A 23,668-nucleotide genomic window follows, 5' to 3' on the forward strand; every position below is an offset into this window, starting at 1 on the left:
TATAATCTCTCCACTTGGAGCTTTAATTCCCTCTTATCAACATTTGTATTACCCATTTAATGGTAAAAGACTTTATTTGACAGACATGACAAGTAAATTAGGGGTTGAGGGCTTCTGCTTTCTTTCTGATAATCACTACTGCTTCTAAACAGTGGCCTGTGTCATCTTTTTCTGTACTTTCCCTAAATGTAACTTTAAAAAGCAGAAGCCATTTGTGATGCCCTGGGCTCTTTTTGCATGTCTCAACTCATTGCTGGCTTTGACCTTCTGACACTCTTTAGCCAAAAGTCAGCTTATTTATTAAAGTTTTTATTCACATTCTATTCTGCCAATAACAGAAGCCCATGAGAATAGAGGCAATGTTTAGGAAAGTGTTTTGGGCACAGTATCAATTCAAGACCCTCTTGCCTCACTCAAGGAATGAAGCCTTCAGTGTTGGTACTGACCAGGGAGTGATTCAAAGAGTTTGCCAGGCTGACGCCCCCATTATAGACTGACACCATCAGTCCTCAGGACCCTCTCTTTCCTTGTGCTGCCTGGCACCCTGCTTCAGGGCTTCATGTGACATTCTCTGTAGGTCTTCGGCTTATGTTTCTTCTTCCCACACTTTATGTTTGTCCTTTCTCCTTGTTAGTGGTGCTCATCAGAGTTCCTTCTGCAGCTGCCTCAATTTTCTTACATTCTATCTTCCTTTCTTTCCTTTGGGTGACATTGTTAGTGACAGAGTCATATTTGAGATTTTGAGAATTTCCCAGTCATGAACCATCTTTCTTTATGCTATGGAATCACCCCTAGTTTGGCTAAAATTAGAAACTACACACACACACACACACACACACACACACACACATTTCTGGTTATCAAAGTAAGCTACACATATTAGCATATTATAGACCATTTGAAAAATATACAGAAGGTAGAAAATGCAAAAACAAAATCATATAATACTTACATTATACATAATATAAATATATTATATATAATACCCCCAGACAGCTACCCATTGGCATTTTGTTATAATTTCTGTGGATGTTATTCTACATGTATTTTGAATTCTACATGTATATAGATAATATATAATCATATTATGCCTCACACATTTTGTTTGATATGTTACGTAGCCATCCTCATATATATATATATATGAGTATATATATATATGAAGAGATATATATATATCAGGGTCTCACTTTGTCATCCAGGATAGAGTGCAGTAGGGCAAACACATCTCACTGCAGCCTCGACCTCCCAGGCTCAAGCACCTCGACCTCCCACCTCAGTCTCCCAAGTAGATGGGACTACAGGCATGCACCACCACACCCAGCTAATTTTTGTATTTTTTGTAACAACAGGGTCTCACCATGTTGCCCAGGCTGGTCTCGAACTCTTGGACTCAAGCAATCCTCCTTCCTTGGCCTCCCAAAATGCTGAGATTACAGGCATGAGCCACTGTGCCAGGCTTTCATGTTAATATATATTTTTATAAGTGCTGTATTTAATGGCTGTATCATGCACGAATAAATGAAACACACAGTGCTCCTCTTACTGAACATGGCAGTTGCTCCTGGGCCTTTTTTTTTTTCCAGACAGAGTCTCACTGCAGCCTCTGCCTCCTGGGTTCAAGTGATTCTCCTGTCTCAGCCTCCTGAGTAGCTGGGATTACAGGCATGCACCACTGCCCTCAGCCCTTTTCCTTTTATAAATAACTCTGTTTGAGATTAGCAGGAGCACAATACACAAGACCACGCTCACTTGTGACACCAATTGCAAGTCCAGGGGGTTTAAAAAACCACCATGGGGTTTGATAATTCACTAGAAAGACTCACAGAACTCACTGATAGCTGTTATACTCACACTTATGGGTTATTACAGCTAAAGGGCACAAGTTAAAATCAGCCAAGGAAAGAGATGCAATTCGCAGAGTCCACGAAGGTTGCAGGCATGGCGTTTCCAGTTGTCCTTTACCTGTGGAGTTGTGGGCAGTGCCATTTTCCCAGCATTGATGTGTAACAATACACATGGAATATTGCCAACCAAGGAAGCTCACCCGAGCCTTGGCATCCTAAGTTTTTGTGGGGCTCCATAGATGACTGCCTGTGCAGCTGATCGTTAGTCTCCAGCCCCTCCAGAGGTAAAATGGATTCTGCATGGCCCAATATCCCCATCATAAATCACTGTTAAACCGTCCGGTGGCCAAGGCCCCGGGCAAACAAAGACACTCTTATCAGGCAGGACATCCCAGGGGCCCAAAGCTGACCTTCCTGCAGCAGAGAACAAAAAGGCCAGACTGCTTTTTGGGTAAGGTGGATTCTTTGCTATACACCCTATGACAAATATCCTTGTGCAGAAACATTTTCCATTTTGAGGGTTACTTTTTAGGGTAATTATTGGAAGTGGAATTATTGGAGCAAGGGATGTAAATATTTTAAAGATTGTTTATACATATGACCAGAATGCTTCCCAAGACTGGACCAATTTGATTTTCATTCCTCCCCACCCCTACCCAGCAGGTATCAGAGCATCTGTTTATCACACTCTCATGTGCAATGAGCATTGCCATTTTTTAAAAAATTCTGGCTGAGGTGGGAGAATCATTGAACCCAGGAGGTGGAGGTTGCAGTGAACTGAGATTGTGCCGTTGCACTCTGGCCTGGGTGACAGGGTGAGACTCTGTCTCAAAAAAAGAAAAAAAAATTCTGGCAATTTGATAGATACAAAATGATGGTTTCAAATGATTTTCATTTGCATTTCTGATTACAAATGAGGGCAAATATGTGCCCATCTTTAAAGGTTTTCTTGTGGAGAATCTTGAACACCCATAAAAGTTGATAGACTAGTTTGATGAATTCCCATATGCCCATCATCCCAGCCCCACAACCATCAATCAACTCCTGGAAATTCTACCTCATCCACAGCTCCACCTTCTTCTCCCACTCTCATGGTTTTTGAAGAAAGTTGAATCTCCTGGATATATCATTTTTCTTTAATATTTCAGTATGAATTTCTAAAAGATAAGGACTCTATTAAAAATTCACAATCACAGTGATCATACTCTAAAAATTAACAATGTCTTTAATGTCAATCACATATCCAGTGAGTATTGAAATTTCCAATTGTTTCATAAATAACAGGGTTTTTTTTACATTAAAAACAATTAGGATCCAGGCCAGATGTTGTGGCTCATGCCTGTAATCTCACCACTTTGGGAGGCCAAGGCAGGAGGATCACTTGAGGACAGGAGTTTGGGACTAGTCTAGGCAACATAGCATCTCTACAAAAATAAGAAAAAAAAAAAAAGTCAGGTGCAGTGGACACACCTGCAGTCCTAGACACTCAGGAGGCTGAGGTAGGAGAATCACTTGAGCCCAGAAGTTTGAGGCTGCAATGAACTCCAACTGTGCCACTGCACTCCAGCTTGGAAACAGAGCAAGAACCTGTCTCTGTCATGAAAATGGCCATGCTGCCCAAAGTAGTTTATAGATTCAATGCTATCCCCATCAAGCTACCATTAACTTTCTTCACAGAATTGGGAAAAAAGCCACCTTAAACTTCATATGGAACCAAAAGAGAGCCCACATAGCCAAGACAATCAAAGCAAAACAAAAACAAAAACAAAAAACAAAACAAACAAACAAAAAAAACAAAGCTGGAGGCATCCCTGACTTCAAACTATACTACAAAGCTACAGTAATCAAAACAGCATGGTACTGGTACCAAAACAGAGTTATAGACCAATGGAACAGAACAGAGTCCTCAGAAGTAACACCACACATCTACAACCATCTGATCTTTGACAAATCTGACAAAAACAAGCAATGGGGAAAGGATTCCCTATTTAATAAATGGTGTTGGGAAAACTGGCTAGCCATGTGCAGAAAGTTGAAACTGGATCCCTTCCTTATGCCTTATACAAAAATTAACTCCAGATGGATTAAAGACTTAAGCATAAGACCTAACACTGTAAAAACCCTAGAAGAAAACCTAGGCAAGGTTCAGGACACAGGCATGGGCAAGGACTTCATGAGTAAAACACCAAAAGCAATGGCAACAAAAGCCAAAATAGACAAATGGAATCTAATTAAACTTAAGAGCTTCTGCACAGCAAAAGAAACTATCATTAGAGTGAATGGCAACCAACAGAATGGGAAAAATTTTTTGCAATCTATCCGTCTGACAAAGGGCTAATAATCAGAATCTACAAAGAACTTAAACAAATTTACAAGGAAAAAACAACTCCATCAAAAAGTGGGTTAAAGATATGAACAGACACTTCTCAAAAGAAAATATTTATGTAGCCAACAAACATATGAAAAAAAAAAGCTCATCATCACTGGTCATTAGATAAATGCAAATCAAAACCACATTGAGATACTATCTCATGCTAGTTAGAATAGCAATCATTAAAAAATCAGGAGATAACAGATGCTGGAGAGGATGTGGAGAAATAGGAACACTTTTACACTGTTGGTAGAAGTGTAAATTAGTTCAACCATTGTGGAAGACAGTGTGGTGATTCCTCAAGGATCTAAAACTAGAAATACCATTTGACCCAGCAATCCCACTACTGGGTATATACCCAAAGGATTATAAATCATTCTGTTATAAAGACACATGCACATGTATATTTATTGCGGCACTGTTTACAATAGCAAAGACTTGGAACCAACCCAAATGCCCATCAGTGATAGACTGGATAAAGAAAATGTGGCACATATACACCATGGAATACTATGCAGCCATAAAAAGGATAAGTTCATGTCCTTTGCAGGGACATGGCTGAAGGGGCAAACCATCATTCTCAGCAAACTGACACAAGAACATGTTGAAAACCAAACACAGCATATTCTCACTCATAAGTGGGTGTGGAACAGTGAGAACACATGGACACAGGGAGGTGGGGGGACTAGGGGAGGAATAGCAGGGGGTGGGGGGATTGGGGAGGGATAACATTAGGAGAAATATCTAATGTAGATGATGGGGGGATGGATACAGCAAACCACCATGGCACATGTATACCTATATAACAAACCTGCATGATCTGCACATGTACTGCAGAACTTAAAGTATAATAAAAATAAAAAAATAAAAATTACAAAAAAAATTAGAATCCAAATGAGGACCAGATATTGAGATTCATGGAGATTCACAGATATGTCTTTTAATGTAATATATATCCTTTAATTCTTTAATCTATGGATTCTCTCTCTGCCTCTGTCTCTCCTGCTGCTTTCTCTAAGACATGACAATGTTCACTACTGTACCTCTGGTGACTAAAACAGTAGGTGTGGCAGACAGACTTTAGGATATCCCATGATTTCTACCTCTTGGTGTTTTGATGTCTACAGCTTTGTGTAATCCCTTCCTCTTGCCTGTGACTTGCTTCTAGCCAATAGGATGTGGCAAAGGTGAAGAGATGTCATGCCTGTGGTTATGTTATGGAAGAGTCTGTCTTGTTAGCACTCTCTCCCTCTCACTGTTGTTGGCTTTGAAGGAACAAGCTTCCACAAAATAAATGGCCACGTTGGAGAAGCTCATGTGGCAAGGAACTGTCAGCAGTCTCTAAGAGCTGAGAGTAGATAGATAGACTCCAGCAAGAAACTGAAACCCTCAGTCTGACAGCCACAGGTAAATAAATTCTGCCAACAACCTGAAGAAGCTTGGAGTAGATCTTTCCTCAGCTGAGCCTCTGATAAGACTGCAGCCCCAGCTGACACCTGGATGGCAGCTGGTGAAACCCTTCAGCAGAGAAACCAGCCAAGCCATGTGTAAACTTCTGAGCTACAGAAACTATAGATAATGAGTGCATGTTATTTAGAACTGCTAAGTTCGTGGTAGTTGGTTAAGCAGCATAGAAAATGAATGCAGTTGACATTCACTAAATTATATTAAATTGAATGACTGATACGGTTTGGCTGTGTCCCCATCCAAATCTCACCTTGAATTGTGTTAAGAGTGGGGCCAGGTGGAGATAATTGAATCATGGGGGCGGTTTTCCCCATACTGTTCTAGTGGTGGACTGATCTCAACTAAGTCTCACGAGATCTAATGGTTAAATAAATGGGTGCTCACCTGCACAAGCTCTCTTGACTGCTGCCATGTAAGACATGCCTTTGCTTCTCCACTGTCTTCTGCCATGATTGTGAGGCCTCCCCAGTCACATGGAACTGTGAGTCCATTAAACTTCTTTTTCTTTATAAATTACCCAGTCTAGGGTATGTCTTTAATGGCACTGTAAAAATGGACTGATATAATGAGTAAACATGAAGGCTAGTTAAGATCTGATCAGACACTGTGCTTTCAACTGAATGGGTCTTCCAGCCATTGACCAGATGGTTGAACTTCACTATCCATTGTTTCTGAAGTGGTTTCGTGACCCGTGTCAGCACTGATTGAGTTGGTGAGGCCCTCCTTCCAGCCAGGCTGATTGTGGCATTCTCCGACGATTGCTTCACTCCCTCTCACCTTCCCCCACGATCTCCTTGTAGCCTGCCCATACTGCCCGTAGGGTGATTTTCTGGAGAGGCAAGCATCTTCATGTGAGACCTGCCAAAGGGTGTATACCTTCTCAACAGACCCTGCAGTTTCTCCTCCAGTGTGGACAACACTGAGCATACGATCTTTGGGTATTTGTGCCTTCTTTGCCCTGTGAATATTTCTGCCTATGGTGTAATTCACTTTCTCCTCTCCATATAGCTTCTCCAATCTGATTTTTTAATGGTTGTAAATTGCTCCTGACAAGAAGCTTTAGAACATAAGCATTCAGCCTTGAGCTGAGCCCGTGTGGTCATTGTGCCGATCCGTCCACCCTAGGACACTCCCTTTTGTCCTCCCACTGTGCAGGGACAGCTCTCCCTTTTTGTCCCCATGGACCATGACTTCACAAACCCTCTGTTCTCTCTCTAGTGTTCTCTCTGTCACCTCCTCTTTCCTAGCCTGGGTGTTTGAAAACAATCATTGTCAGAATATGCCATTTAATGTTTTCGTTTTTTATTGTAAAAAGAGGAAGCTAAGACTAGCAGTAAGATGCAGATGACTAATGAAAGAATTCCTCACAGCTGTTCAGGGATATATATTTTTTTCTGCAGTGGAGCGAGACAGATTCCCATCACAGCACAGGGACTCGTTCCATAAAGGCCCTCATCTGTCATGCTTCGGGGGCAAAGGGGGCAGTGGAGAAGTGTCATTATGGATGTCACTGGACTCAGAACTAACTGGTCAAGGTTGACACTGCAGTCCTGATGGAGCTGCTTATGGAAGTTTTCCTGCGAGGCACTGCTGGCTGCTGGAGAGGGCAGCTCCAAACAACCCCGGCTTGTGGTTGATTCTCAGGTTCTTTTCAATCAGACTACCTTACAGCTGAAATAAGTCTCTCCAACTTAGCTATCCAAGGAAAATACCCTTTTACCCATTCCAAACCAGATAGGAAATCAAACAAGTATTTTCTCAGGTTTCGCACCAGATCTGAACAGGTGCTCTAATTGTCTGCACTGATGCCACTGGCCCATCTCCCTGGGAACTCTGAGCAGAGTGGAACCAGGGTGGTCTGGATCTATGCCTGGTGCATTACACCAACAGGGAGGAATGCTTGGATCCATGGTGCCTGCATCAGGCTGGCCGATCCTGTGTGGATACTGACTTAGTCTCAAAGGGAGAAGGCTAAGGAAGACAGAGATCAGCCCATCTTATAAGACACAGATTCTACCAGGCATGGTGACTCACGCCTGTAATCCCAGCACTTTGGGAGGCCATGGTGGGTGGGTGATCTGAGGTCAGGAGTTCAAGACCAGCCTGGCCAATGTGGTGAAATGCTGTCTCTACTAAAAGTACAAAAATTAGCTGGGCATGGTAGCGGGTGGCTGTAATCTCAGCTACTTGGGAGGCTGAGGCAGGAGAATCGCTTGAACCCAGGAGGCGGAGGTTGCGGAGAACCAAGATTGCGCCGCTGCACTCCAGCCTGGGCAACAAGATCAAAACTCTGTCTTAAAGAAAAGAAAAGAAAAGAAAAGAAAAGAAAAGAAAAGAAAAAAGAAAAAGACACAGATTCTTTCCCCTACTTTCTTTTCCTAACCCCAGGAAACAACTTGGGCAAAGAGCTTTTCTGCCACTAATAGCTGTCCTTTCCCTTTCTGCTACTGCCTTCAGGCTCGCTCACTCACCCTCCACCAGAGGCAAAGAAGCTTGCCCTGAGGGCATTGCCCACAGCATTAGGGAGCCCCCTTGGGCTTCTCCACCCGACTGGACCTGTGGCTGTTATGCTTTGACTGCCCTTCCTCCCAGGTTTCCAGTTTGCTTGGGGAAAGAGCCTTTCTCCTTTCCCCCTTTTAAATGTATTTCCTTATTGCCAGCATCATTCCTAAAAGGATTTAAAATGTCTGACAAAAATACAAACAGTGCAGCAAAGGAGGACACCCAGGCAGGGAAATAAAGGCAGGAAATGTGAGGCAAAGCCACGTGAGGCTCTCATACCAAAGGCTGATTGATGTTCACTTGCTAATTTGATTCTGAGTTTTCTGTAAGAGGGAAACATAATCAACAATTCCCTTCACAGTGTCCACAAGATAAAAGCAAATGAGTTGTTTGGGAGAAAGTTCTGAAGTACCAGATGCATTTCTGGTGGGATGTTTATTCTTTTAAGGATGTGAGCAACACCCTCAATCAAGAAGAGTTTTATGAGCCATACAATTCTGAAAACATTTTAATTTTTTTATTAAGATTCCTGTGAAGATTACTGGCATTTGAATTCTGATTGTCTTTAGAAAGAATTTGTGTCTTATGAAATCGTGTTTGAAAACACACTATATTTTATCTTTTTTCTTCTTCCTCCCTCTCCTATTTCTCTGTCTTTCCCTTTTCCCATTCTCTTCTTCACCCTTCGTTTTTTTTGTTTTTATTTTTATTTTTGAGACAGGGACTCACTGTGTCACCCAAGCTGGAATGCAGTGGTGCTCACTGCAGCCTCTATCTCCCAGGTTCAAGTGATCCTCCCATTGGGTTACACCATGTTGCCCAGGCTGGTCTTGAACTCCTGGGCTCAACCGATCTACCTGCCTTGGCCTCCCAAAGGAGGCTTGACTTAGGAATATACATAACCAAGGAGGTGAAAGATCTCTACAAGGAAAACTGGGATTACAGGCGTGAGCCTCTGTGCCCAGCCCTTATTCTTCTTAAAAGGACAGTAGACATTGTCCACTCTCAGGGGTCAGGGAATCTGGGCTCTGGTACTCACGCTATGAATGATTGTCTATGTCATTCATTGTGCTGTGTGTGTCCTGTGTCCTGATCTCTCTGCAATTTCTGTGCTGGTGTGTTTATGCATGAACATGAATAAGTGAAAGTATCCAGCCAAGCTACTTTACTGAGTTCTTATTAAATTACATGCAGTGAGCTGGGGGTAGGATTTTTTTTTTTTTTAAGCAGTGGTTCTCAAACTTCGACCTGTTTTAGAATCTCCTTAAAAGTTTGTTAAAACACAGATTGCTGGGTCTCACTCTAGAGCTGCTGATTTCGTAGATCTGGGTAGGACTGAGAATTTGCATTTCTAACAGGTTTCTAGGTGGTGCTGTTGCTGTTGGTCTAGGTATCATGGAGAACCACTGTTCTAAAGAAACTTCCTTTCCTTTCCCCTAAACCATCCTAGGTTGGACAACCCGTTGTGGTCCATTTGGGAGTTCCCATCTCATTAAACAATGTGAACATCTTGAGCCAGACAAAGATGCTCTTTGTACTTCTAGTTTTATTCTGAATCCAAACCAGAAATCTATCTACGCAACTCACGTGGGAGTCACAAGGAAGAAAATATTTAGACTTTTATGAGCATGCAAATTCTATACTGACCAGTATTGAATTTTTCCACAATTTTCATTTGGGCAAAATACTATGTGTTACAGTCAACCAGGTGGTACCTCTCAGATGCCTGATAATGTTCTGAAAATTAGAGAGATAAACATTATCCTCGTGTGACAAATATGTCAGTACAGGCTGGCTGAAAATCTGATTTGCTGGGTGAAGTCTCCTTTCCCAACTCTTTCACCTGAAACTAAAAGTTCTTGCTAGTGAGCATTCATTTTGCCCAGAGTGTGGCTACTGTCACCAACCCAAAAGGGTTTAGGGAGGACAGAGAACAAAGTCTCATAGCTGTATCACACCGGGCATTCCCAGAAGTGCTTTGCCACCTTTACTGGTATGTCTTCTGTGGCTCTACACAGGCCAGATAAGTTGACAGCAGAAAATCAGTATCTACCTGTTGTGGTTTTAAAATATGCTCACACCTGTAATCCCAGCACTTTGGGAGGTCAAGGCAGGTGGATCACAAAGTCAGGAGATTGAGACCATCCTGACTAACATGGTGAAACCCCATCTCTACTAAAAATACAAAACAAAAATTAGCCAGGCGTAGTGGCATGCACCTGCAGTCCCAGCTATTGAATTGTTTTGTCTCAATTTAACTTTCCCAGCTGCAGGACATATGACCTTCCTGAAACTTGTCTTAAAAACCAAGACGTTAATCTTAGGAACTCTGAGGTGAGGCTGTGTCAGTAACAGGAAAAGCTGTTTAGGTCTGTATAGGTCTGTATGCCTGTACCTTTCATGGATGGTTTTTAATCCAGCTTTTAAATTTTTCTTACTAACTTTATATTTGCCAATCTGTAAATTATATTGAGATAAGCTCATAATTTGACTTTGAACAACTCAAAGGGCAGCACAACATGGCAGTTAAGAACGCGCTTTGGAATCAGGCTTGATTCTCAGTTTTGGCACTGGATGACCTTAGGCAAATTATCTAAGCTCTTATAACCTCAACTTCCCTTCTATAAATACTATTGAAAACTGACTGGCTCTAAGACAACACCAGTGACTGAAGGTGCATTGGGTAAGACATTGTCCTTTTGGAAAACTGGGGGAATCCTGCCTCTGAGCAAGCATGTTTAGGAGTTGCTGTGCCATTTGGCCAAGGACTTCACAGATGCCAGATGGCATTGCAGACCCTGGAGTAGAAGTCCCTAGTGAACTCCGGAATCGTGCTAACGCAAGCTTATGAATATGGATTTCAGTAATCCTTCACCTTCTCAGGAGGTTACTAGCATGAACCTCTTAGTCATATGGAAAAAAAAAAAAAAAGGCCCTGTAGTTGCTCATCATTTGCCCTGAAGAACCAAGAAAGGACTCATGCTACTTCTTGGCCCAACAGGGAGTCAACACAACTCAACAGTAAGACACTGAGAATCATAGTCCCTCACTAATAGAATGTTGGAAGAGTCAAGCTCCTAATGCCTTGAATGCAGATGTTTCAATCTTCCTGTAGGTCTTTGGATGGATGGGATGAGTTAAAAAGGGCCTGTCCTGAAGCCCCAAGTATCAGCCGCTGAGTGGGTTTAGTTGAGACTAGGGTGTGTGGTGATCAATTGATAAGTAATATATGACATCTGTTATGGTGGGGGATAATGGTAGCTGTTGGAGGTAGCCTGAGATGCTATGTCCTAATACCATCTCTCTTCCTATCATCTGGACAATGGGCAGTGCCATTGTCTGATTATTTCTAGTCTTTTCTTTTATCACAAAAAGATTTTCAGTCATCTCTTGTGACTTATTTTCACTTAATTTTCCAATAATTTCCTTAAAAAGGTAATCAGTAAGCCAGGAATTGATTTGTAGCTGAAGTCAGTTTCTATGTGTGTTGCATGGTTCCAAATATATAGTTCAAAGCTCTGTGTGATACATAGAACCATAGAGAGATCAGAAAACATACACAGAATAGATCTTGTCATTTGTGAATTTGGTGAATTAGACCATTTGAATCCCCACTTGAAGGTTTGTTGTCCTGCAAGTCTTATGTATTTCTCAAAATAAAGGAGGTCTTCAGACACCCAGGTGTCCAATTACCTTCCATTTTCAGCCAGCTAATATATTTTGTACTAATCTCCACTTTGCCTTTCTTAGTCCTCAATAGCGAAGGCTTACTCTAACCAGATTCCCAGTTGATTATTTTTTAAACGAGTGTTTCTCTGCTTGTGAAGATTGCGTATAAAGATAGTTGCACATCCTGAGCTCCTGTAGGATATCAAAGGACAGAATTAGACATGAACCTCCCCCTCTGTGCTCACCATGAAAATATTAAATAGGATAGAGGCATGAGGAAGGCATAAGAACACACACCTTTGTAGTTGTGTTTTTCTGCTGGAAGCTGCAGATCAGTCTTCATTTTGTGGAATATTTTTACAGATGTTTTTATTGACTGAGTTTTAGAAAGGTAGGTGTACCTGTGGCTTGTTCTATATTAGCTACTGGTAGCTTTAGGATTTTCTGCCAAATGTGTTCACTTGGTCACAGACCTGTCATGCCTAGTGAGCAATAGAAGGCACTGGAACCCAAGGAGATGCCTAGTGCATGGCAGCTCTATTACTGACTTGTTGACATGTCTAGTTTGGTCTTGAAATAAAAATGAACAAATTTAGAATGTTGGCTTTATTTCTGTGGTGTTCTACCAAACTCTGATTTTTAGCATGCCAACCTCATGTGATGGTATTCGAAGTTGCCAAATACATCACAATTATTCTTTCTACTCCATATAAATGGATCTTTTCAACAGAGCCACTTTCTAGACTGGCAGGAGGACTTGTGAACTTTGCTATATATATCACTACTCTAAAGTCTTCTCTCCTCCCAAATGCCCTGGGGTGTTCCAAAGCTGGATGGGAGATATACTTGGAAAGGTTGGAGAGTCTGCTGGGAAAGGCAGGTGGGAATGAGAACGCTGAGAGTTGGAGAAAGAAGGTGGAGAATTGAGTAGAGGATGCAACTGCTACCGTGACTGGAGTCAAGTCTTCAGAAAACTGGAGAATGAGTGTAGCTCAGAGGGTCAGGGCCAAGGAACAGATGCACCTGGAAGCAAAGAGGACTCTGGGCCTAAGGCCCTGGGTAAAAGGCTGCCCCTTATTCTCCACATGCTCATTTCGCCTGTCCAATGGCAAGGGTGCCTTTGGAATACAGGGAAAGGGAGGAGTCACGATTACGCAATCAGAGCCAGTGTCTCCTCCTGAAGGCCTTTTCCATCTGAAGGAAGGTGGCTCGCAAGACTTGCTCTTGGAGCTCACTGTTCTAGAGTTGGTGACATTTGGAAAAAGGGGAAGGAAGGGGAGGGGACATCACCATTTCCATATTCACTCAAATGTCTAATACCATCTCTCTTCTTATCATCTAGGTGACTCCTCCTGTTTTCTTCTGTTTTGGTAAAGTGTGTTTGTTCACAGAAGGTCTTTACCTTTGTGCTTCTTTTTTTTTTTTTTTGAGATGGAGTCTTGCTCTGTTGCCCAGGCTGGAGTGCAGTGGTGTGAACTCAACTCATTGCAACCTCAGCCCCCCGAGTTTGAGCAAGTCTCCTGTCTCAGTCTCCCGAGAAGCTGGAACTACAGGTGCCCACCACCATCTAATTTTTGTATTTTTAGTAGAGACAGGGTTTCGCCATGTTGGCCAGGCTGGTCTTGAACTCCTGACCTCAGGTGATCTGCCCACCTCGGCCTCCCAAAGTGCTGAAATTACAGGCATGAACCACTGGGTCCAGCTACCTTTGTGCTTCTTGCAGACGGAGCTTTCTACTTGTTTCTGACCACAGTATTTAGTGGCAAAGAATCCAAGAAAGATGATGAATTAATTAGTGTTATTGACTTCCTAAAAGGGTGAGCAGTTCATCTCCCAGAGTCTGGTAATTTCCTAAAGTGAGAGGGCAGGGTTTGTGCATATAGAGATGTGCATATAGAATGAACTTTCAAAGAGGCTGTAACACACACTGGGACCATTTATTTAAAAATCAAACAGATTTTCATTTATATTTGTCACATACTCAATCAGGGATGGAAAATGGCTGATGAGACTGGTCAGTTAGGCAAGCGCTAGTCCCAGTTCCAGATCCAATGTTCTGGTGAGATTCTGAAGGATCTGAGACAGCGAAACACACAGACCACCCAGCACCACACATCGCTGTAGCTAACAGGTTGAACTGGATCTCTTCTTTTCCCTCCAGCCTGCCTACCCCAAGCAATGCCTCTCAACCCTTTAACTGAAGGCATTAACAATAACATTAACTTTGGCCTCGTTTTCTCTCCCTATTTTGATCCATTCTTAAGTGGATATTCTACGGAGTAAAGAAATAGCCGAAAGCAAAAAATCATGAGTGCTTTTCAGAGAGGAAGAGATCCTGGGAAATCTATGGACACAGTAAGGGTGCCTTTCATATTGGGAGTAGTCATCTGTACTTGGCCAATACGGACCAATCCCTCACCTCCCTCCTTTTTCTGCAAACCCAACTCCCTCCTTCTTTTTCTGCACCCCACAGGCTGACTTACTGTGGGTCATCTTAAAGTAGAAATTATGAGCGGAGAGGGGAGACCCACTGGTGCACACAGCTAGCTTTGACCTTGTTGCTCTGCTGTGTGTGTTTGTGTGTGTGCACCTGCATGTGTATTTCTTTATTCTCTTTGCATGTACCTCTAATTGATCTTGAAAAGAAGGGACAGTTAAAGAAGACGTTAAGGTGAAATGAAGCCATAACTGCAGCTGGAGACTTTTATTAAGTGTGGCAAAGTTCCCTGGGCTGCGCTGAAATTGTTTATTGATTTTGGTATGGCTGGGTGCTCGGGAGTAATCGCCCAGAATGCCACTAGAGAGAGCGTCTTGTTAGCTCACTCTCAGCATCACCTCAACTCAGTCATTCACTCTGGAGCTTGCCTCTTTAACCTGTAAATAAATACCCCTGGTTAACTCCTGAGGTGCCTCTGCCTGGGACCAGCATTGCTTCTGACCTGAATATGCACACCCCCACCAGCATTTAAAGACTCATGGGGTTTAATTTCTTCCATCAGAAAGAGATGTCTCAAGGGGGAGCAAAAACAGTGTTAGGTGTGAGATGAAAGATGCATATTATTTTCCATTTTTAATGTGTATTTAGTTTGTTTTTCTCATTTCCCTTTTAGTAGTAAGGTTGGAAGTTTGAAAAAACAAAGTAAATGAGATTGTTTTCAATGGTGTTTTAACTATCTCATCCCTTTGTCTTTCCTTGTGTGTTTTTAATCAGTGTCATGCTTTTGCCCATGCCTGGGTCTTCCTGGCTTTCCCATTCCTGTATCTAAACTTTGTCTGGGGTTGCAATGGAGGCAGAGGTGGGCCTGGGAACTGGTCATGTGTCTGCAGCCAGGGCTGCTCTCGAGCAGGTGATCCTGCATTGGGGCAGCTGCGTGGAGAACATGGGGTGTGCACACAGTCAAGCTCCATAGGAGGTGGGAAGAGAAGCCTGGTTCCAAGGTCATCTGAGGGAGGAATCAAGTTGTAGGAAGAGAGCCAGGAAGTTTGGGTCAGCTGAAAATAAGCTGGTTTAACCTGGGGCATCCTACTTCAAAGACAGATAAGGTTGGTATCTATCGGGTCCCCAGGTTGACTCTGGAAGAATCACATCCCTAAAGTTATTTTGCTTCAGAATTAAGAGTTGCCAGTGATGGCGAGCTGACCATCATTTGCTTTGGTATACTTTATTTCACATCATCCAATGAAATGCCCTCATTGTTGTTCATTCTTTGCCTTTTGAGATCCTTCTGCAATTCCCAAGCATCATTCTTTCCAAGCTTCATGACCATGCTGCTGTCAGGCTGCTCACAATGTGGTTCAATATCACTCCAAAATTACAGATCTACAAGGCACCTGGGACCAAGGTCTCACATCGGAGTCCTAGGGAACTAGCGGCTGCTCGAAAATCAGATCTCTATGAATTGTTCCTCTAATTGTCCTTAAACAATCCCTCTGGAAATGCTGATATATCCTTTCCAAGTTCTTCTGTATTTGTCTCTTCACCTTATCTTATGTAGTAACTTTTCTCCTGAAATCAAGCAGTAGCGTATTTCCTCTTTTTGTTCTGACCACAGTGAGTTTTGCCCCTGAGTTACACAAGAATCAGAGATTCTTTAGAGAGCATTGCATTCCAAATATTTCTACAACTTCCCACCTCTCTCACCCTGAATATTGTATCAGCCTTGCCCAATGTCTTAGGGAATGACTTTATTGCCAGGAAAGGGAGTAAAGATGAAAGACAAAGTCATAGAATACTTAGGTTTTATAAATTGCTACAGATTGTGCATTGGCATTGCTTTTTTATGTCTCATCTTATCTTCCAATAAGAGAGTTTGTATTTGTTTCTCATCTAACTAGTCATTGTTGGTCAAAACTAAGGAGGAAGTAGGAGCTGTCAAGATGAAATGGATGGTAACTTAACTTTATGATGAATGACATTGCCCTGAAATCTCAGTAGAACCAAATTATTTCTAAACCTAAGATGGTATCTTAACCTCAAAAACTTCTCAACAGAATGATATTTTGGCAAAACAGTAGGGGTTGAACAGCTCTTGGGCCACATTTAACTGGTATAGATGTAATTTGTGTAGGTGCTTAACCTTTGTAGGTAATGTTATTAAGAGTGATTGCAATATCTTCTCCTATGGAAAATAGCATCCATCTCGGGGAAAATTTTTGCAACAAGCAGACATGTATTCCAATCTCAATACCACCCTTGGACCTAATCTTGGCCAAGTTTATTTAACCCTTATGAGTTAAACTTTCCTTATGTAAAATGAGGTTGTGAGAATTTACTAAGATCCTGCAGACCATGGATCAGCAAACTTTTCTGTAACAGCCAGAGAGTAAATATTTAAGGCTTGCAGATCATATTTTCCCTTGTTACCACAACTCAACTCTACTGTTGCAGCAAAACAGCCATAGATAAATGTGTAAATAAATGAGCATGACTGTGTTCCAATAAAACTTTATTTACAAAACACCTAGTGGTTGGATTTGGTTGCAGCTGGATATAGCTGACCCCTGCTATAGATGAAGTATCTGGCAAATGATTGGCTTTCCTAGGTGTAAACATAGAGAGCTATGAACTTCAATGGACTGAGGTTTTTAATTTTAATGAAGTACCTACCTCTTCCTTTATCATAGGATCATTGACTGACACTTAAACCATATTCAGCAGACTGGTTTGGCCAGTATGAAAAACTAAGTTTTAAACATCTTCTAAAAGCTTGTACTGGGCATTGATCCTAAGATGCAAATCCATTCTAGCTTCCTAATTTTTCCTTTTCTCCCTAAGCTTGTCTGTTGCAGAGCTCATTCCGACCCTCCCTCCCAGTCTCTAATTTGGGGCTGGGATACTTCATTCTTCCATTGCCTCCCTAGCCCACACCTTTTAGAGAATTTTAAATTCCTGTTAGAATTTCTCAGTCTGTTGCCTCCATTGGAAAGAGTTATTTTTGACCTACTCTGACCCTGTCTTGAACAACAATAAAATGGGGATTGGGAGAAACGTGACACAAATCAATAGGTTATCCTAACAGACGTGATCTTTGAGGCTGTTTTTTTCTTGGACATTCACAGCAGTAACAAAGATAAATAGCAACTCGGTTATGTTGCCATCTGAGCGGTTAGGTGGCTCAGCAGATCACTGCGTAGCCTCTAGTCTGGGTGGCCAGTAGGTTTGAGCAGGATGAGAAACAGAGAAGAGCCAGAAATCTGGCCATGAGGATAGAAAAGGAGAAGGCTCAAGAACAGCTGGTGCCTCAGTTTCTGTTGATGGTTGTTGATAACACATGGGGTTCTTTCGTGCTACTCAGTTGGCTCTGCTCACTCACCCACTTTCTCACTTATCCTCATCCCCTTAGTCCACATGCATTCAATATACATATAGTGAGCACCTGCTGTGTATAGGGCACTGGCGTGGTGAGATAACCTGGGCATTAGTAGTGGCTCTGGTGTTTCCTTTACCAGGTTTTGAGCAAAATGTGAGAAGTGATTGAGCATTGGGAATTGATTGCTATGGCTGATTTGAGGACCCTGGGGGAACAGAGGGGAAAGTAACTCAGTGGTTTCCTCTTCCATCTTCCCAGGCACACCAGCTGGTTGTAGAGTGGTAAAGAGCAGATGAGACTGAACACGGTGGCTCAAGCCTGTAATCCCAGCACTCTGGGAGGCCAAGGTGGGCGGATCATGGGGTCAGGAGATCAAGACCATCCTGGCTAACACGGTGAAACCCCTCTCTACTAAATACACAAAAAAAGTAGCCAGGCATGGTGGCAGGCACCTGTAGTCCCAGCTGCTCGGGAGACTGAGGCAGGAGAATCACTTGAACCTGGGAGGCAGAGGTTGCAGTGAGCTGAGATCACACCATTTCATTCCAGTCTGGGCGACAGAGCAAGACTCCAAAAAAAGAAAAAAAAAGCAGATGGAAGAGATGCAGGGAACTCCACCGTCTCCTCCCTGAGGTCCTGTGGTAGCTGTAGTGAAAGTGGTACTTCTGGTGGTAGTAGCACTAGTGGAGGTGGTACTAGTAAAGATTGTACTCTTAGTGGTAGTACTAGTAGTGGTGGTACTAATAATGATGTTAGTAATAGCTAACAAAAATACTGATTGATGGCTGGGCGCGGTGGCTCAAGCCTGTAATCCCAGCACTTTGGGAGGCCGAGGCGGGTGGATCACGAGGTCAAGAGATCGAGACCATCCTGGTCAACATGGTGAAACCCCGTCTCTACTAATACAAAAAATTAGCTGGGCATGGTGGCACATGCCTGTAATCCCAGCTACGCAGGAGGCTGAGTCAGGAGAATTGCCTGAACCCAGGAGGTGGAGGTTGCGGTGAGCCGAGATCACGCCATTGCACTCCAGCCTGGGTAACGAGAGTGAAACTCCGTCTCAAAAAAAAAAAAAAATACTGATTGATTACTACATACGATGTATATTCTAGCTGTATTACTTCTGTTACCTCATTTAATTCTCACAACCCCATGAGGCAGGTATGGTTATCATCCCCATTTTATTCAAGAAGAAAGAAGGCTGAGAGAGTTTAAGTCACTTGCTACCTCATGGCTAGGTTGTGGCAGAGCTGGGACAGGCTCACATAGCATTGATTTCATTGTGTCATGAATGTCTGTTTTCTTTTCTGTTTCCCCAAATCAACTGTTAGCTGGTTGATGGCATACACCATAATTTTTGTTGACTTTAAAAATAGTGTAAAGTATAGCACATATACATTACTAAAAGAAAAACTTCAGCTGGATTAAATTTAAAGGAGTTTAATTGAGCAATGAATGATTTGGGATTTGGGTAGCCCTCAGAATCGCAGCAAATTCAGAGAGACTCCAGGGATGCCTCCTGATCAGAACAAATTTATAGATCAAAATAAGGGAAGCGACGTTCAGAAATCGAAGTGAGGTACAGAAACAGCAGGATTGGTTACAGCTCGGCGTTTGCCTTATTTGGACACTCAGCAGTGTATGAGAACACTCAGCAGTACATGAGAGTGAAGTACAGCTGTTGGGATTGGCCAAGACTCAGCTATTGTTACAGGTTCCTTACTCCTAAGTTAGGTTTTCAATCCTGTCTACTTATTAATTTAGGTTGCAGTTCATCTACAAGGACTCAAATATAGAAGTGCAGAGTCCTAAGGCCATTTTTAGTTCACTTTAACAACCTAAACCTGTGCAAAACATATAGTATAAAGGGTAATGAATTATTATACAACAAACACCTGTGTATTCATTGCCCAGACATTGCCAGCATCCCAGAAAATTCTCCCAGACTCCCTATCAATTCTTACCCCTTTTCTTCCCTTCAAGGAGTAGCTCCCATGAGCTCTAGCCCTACAGTTAGTTCTATTTATTTCTTAGATTTGTAAGATTTATCCATGTGTGACATGTAGCTGTAATCGCGTGTTTTCATTTTGGTATATGACATAGTTTGGATGTGTGTCCCTGCCCAAATCTCATATTGAAATATAATCCACAATATTGGAGGTGGACCCTGGTGGGAGGTGATTGGGTCATGAGAACATTTCTGGTGAATGATTTGGCATTATCTCTTTGGCACTGATCTCATGGTAGTGAGTGAGTTCTTGTAAGATCTGGTTAACAGTTTGTAACACCTCCCCACTCACTCTCTTGCTCCTGCTTTTGCCATGTGACATGCCTGCTCCCCCTTCACCTTCTGACATGATTGTAAGGTTACTGAGGCCTCCCCAGAAGCCAAGCAGATGGCCGGCATCATACTTCCTGTACAGCCTGTGGAACCATGAGCCAATTAAACCTCTTTTCTTTGTAAATTACCCAGATTCAGGTATTTCTTTATAGTAATGCAAGAATGGCCTAATCCAGTATAGCACTCTATCATGGAGTATCAAATGTATTTATCTAATCTATTGTTGATGGACATTTGGGTAATCCGTTGCTTTTGGTTATTATAAAGAGTACTACTATCAACATTGTTGTCCATGTCACTTAGTCTTCCTGTACACATAGTTCTTTCTCTTGGAGTGGTCTTTCTGGGTCAAAGTGTATTCCTATGTTTTACAATTTACCTTCCCACCAGAAGCGTATGAAAATATGTGTTGCTTCACAGCTCACTGACACTGGGGATTGACAAGTTTTTAAGGTAATTCATTATGACCTTAATTTGCATCTCCCCAATTAGTAATGACATCAACATTTTCATATGTCTACAGGCTCTTTGGAATCTCCTTTTTGAAGTGCCAGTTCAAATCTCTTGCCCATTTTTTTGTGTGTGTTTGCCTTTTAAAAAAAGCAACTAATCTTTGGGAGTTATATATTCTGAATACAAATCCTATGCTGGTTACATATTTGACAGTCTTCTCTTATAATGTTGCTTGCTTTTGATTCTCTTGGTGGTGTCTTTTGATGGACTGAAATTCTTAATTTTAATAAAGTTAAGTTTATCTATCTCTTCCTTTATGAGTAGTGCTTTTGCCTTTTATTCTAGAAGCTTTATTGTTTTGTTTTTCTTGATAGCTCGATAGTCCACTAGAAATTGATTTTTGTATATGGCATGAGGTAGGGATCATCTTATTTTCTTTTTACCTTTCTTATCAATGTTGAGTTGACCCAAAACCATTTATTCAGAAGACCATCCTTTCTCCACTGCTCTCCAATGTCACTTTTGCTGTAAATCAACAGACCATGTATGTGTGGGTCTGTTTCTGGACTCTATCCATTGGTCTATTTGCCTATCCTTGTGACATTTCCACAGTATCTTAATCACTGTGGAACTCCACTTGGGTCTTACTTTAATTCCTTCTTTGTATCCTCTGTGCCTATCACAGTGCTTCGCATGTAATATATGCAAATACTTGTTGGATGAAAGGGCCTCTAGTACTGGTTTCTGTGGATTTGCTATTGTGGAAGGCTGTGAGAGGGCAGAAAGAGGGTCACTTTACTCCTCTCCTAGGATGGAAGCTGGGCTTGGAGGGTGCTTTGGACATACTAGTGTTTTGCTGGGATAGTAAGATCTGAATGTCTGCATTAGGCATATTCAGAAAGGCAACGGGGATTAGTGGAGCTGGGAAGCTGTGACCGAGATGGATGTTAGAGGTGGGACAGCAGTGGTAAAGTGGGTTAGCTGGATCCTCTTCAAAATGACAATGGCATTCAGCTGTTTTCTTTAGGGGAGGGGCAGAGAACATTAGTAAACTAAAGCTGTCCCCAAATCCAACCTCAAAACCTCCCATCAGCCTCCCCAACACCCACTGAGACTGCTCCTTTGCCCGGAAGGAGGACCTTGTCTCAAGCAGACTGGCGGGTCATCTTCTCTCCATCTCCCAATAGGAATCTGTTAGGAATCCACTGTTTCAGGGATGGGTTCCCTGACTTAGGTCTCTCCTTGTCTCTGTAGGCAGCTAAACTTCCTTAAACACCATCTTCAAGTTGTCACTCCCTTGCCCCAAGACCAACAATGAATCCTCTTGTCCTTGACAAAGTGCATTTCAAACTCCCCAGTGTAGACTGGAGAAGACTTTCCATAATTTAGACCTTCAACATTTATCCAGTTTTCCTTTTCTCTCTCAGCCACTCTCTGGCTGGGTCAGCTGGCTTAGTTATCTTATTTCTCACGTGGATCATTCCTTCTACTTAGATGCCTTTATCATCTCTACTGAGAAAGCCCAGCCTGGGTTTTACCCCCACTCACCTGCCACCAAGCCCTGTCTGACTACTTCAGCACCCTATTCTCTTCCATTGCTGAAACCCTTGGTGTAGTCCAGTATTGAAAAGTTGCCATTTATTGTTCTCTCATAGATTGCAGGAAAAGAAAGCTGTATTAGTCAAGTATCCTTTGGTAGCTATGTTAGTTACTAGCTGCCATAGCAAATTACTACCGACTGGGTGGCTTAAGCAACAGAAACTTATTTTCTCACGGTACTGGAGGCTAAAAGTCCAAGATCAAGGAGTTGTTGGGTTTGGTTTCTTCCGAGGCCATCTTAGCTTGCATATGGCCACATTCTCACCGTGTCCTCGCATTGTATATTTGTGTGACTCCCTGCTGTCTATGCACCTAATTTCCTCTTATAAGGACACCAATCAGATTGGATTAGGGCCCACCCTAATAGCCTGATGTCAAGAACCTTATCCCCTCCTTAAAGGACGTATCTTCAAATACAGTCACATTCTGCATACTGGGCATTAGGGCTTTAACATGTGAATTTATTGAGGAGGAAGGGACATACATTTTAGCCCAGAGCAGTAGTCATCTCACAGTGAAGAAAGCCAAAGAGAGAATTTATTACTTCTGGCATCTGAAAAGTGGGAGTGGATCAAATTGTTACAGCTGGATCCAGGTATCCTGAGTTGTCTAGGGCCTTGCTCTCTCCCTCCCTCAGCCCCTTAGAATGATGTTGAAATCATTCTAAGAAAGCTCCCCTTCCATTGTTGTGGCAAGATGGCTGCCACAGCTTTTGGCTCATATTCCAGCCACAGGGCTGATCCAGGGAACAGGAGGCTTCTATCCCGGTGATACCAGGAAAAGTCCTGGAGCCAATTCTCATTGGCCCAGACTTGGTCAAGTGCCCATGACTGAACCAGTCACTGAGATTCTACTGGGCCTGATTTGGCTAAGGCATCCTCCCACCCCAGAGGAAAAGTAGAGTCACCTAATCAGACCACATCAACTGAGTGGGGCAGTGGTCCCCACGGAAAAGCCAAGCCATTGTGTAGAAAGAGGACAGGATGGAGAGCAAGGAAAACAAGAAATATTCATTCCAGCTACTTTCCAACTCATCATGCTGATGCACAGCCCCAGGAGGTTGGTTTTATTGTTTTCATTTTTGCAATTAAAAAATGGTGTCTCGGAGGTTATGTCAAGTCAAGTAGCTGGTAAGTTGAGATCTAGATTCAAGTACTGATCTGACTGCAAAACGCACATCCTTTCCTCCACTTTCAGTGTCTTCCATGAAGGGATTCAGCTGCTAGCATCCTCAACAATGGGCACAGCTGCAGGAAATCATTAGAGATTCATCCGTTATAGGGCTAGAGTCTGATTAGAGTTGGTTATGCCTTGGACGTGCTGCAGGGGGTGTTAAGCTTCAGGCACTGAGGTGAGGGAGGCAGGTAAGGCTCAGGCTTCAGGGCAGAGGGTATGTCAACAGGGATTCTGGGAGGAGACAACAAAGGGCATGGAGGAAGAAATGGAGAAGGATGGAGAGATAGCAGTTCTCTAGAACTAGAGGTAGATGTAACAGGTGCAGTTTACTTCCCACGGCGTAGCCTGGGGTGCACGGGGCTCTCCTGGGGAACTCTCCTGCTCTCTCCCATTTCCCCCTTCCAAGACTGGAGTGTCACTGTGTAAGTGAAGG

The sequence above is a fragment of the Aotus nancymaae genome, unplaced genomic scaffold (assembly GCF_030222135.1).
Source record: "Aotus nancymaae isolate 86718 unplaced genomic scaffold, 86718_ANA_hifiasm-v0.15.2.pri h1tg000011l, whole genome shotgun sequence".
In the NCBI taxonomy this organism is placed as follows: domain Eukaryota; kingdom Metazoa; phylum Chordata; class Mammalia; order Primates; family Aotidae; genus Aotus; species Aotus nancymaae.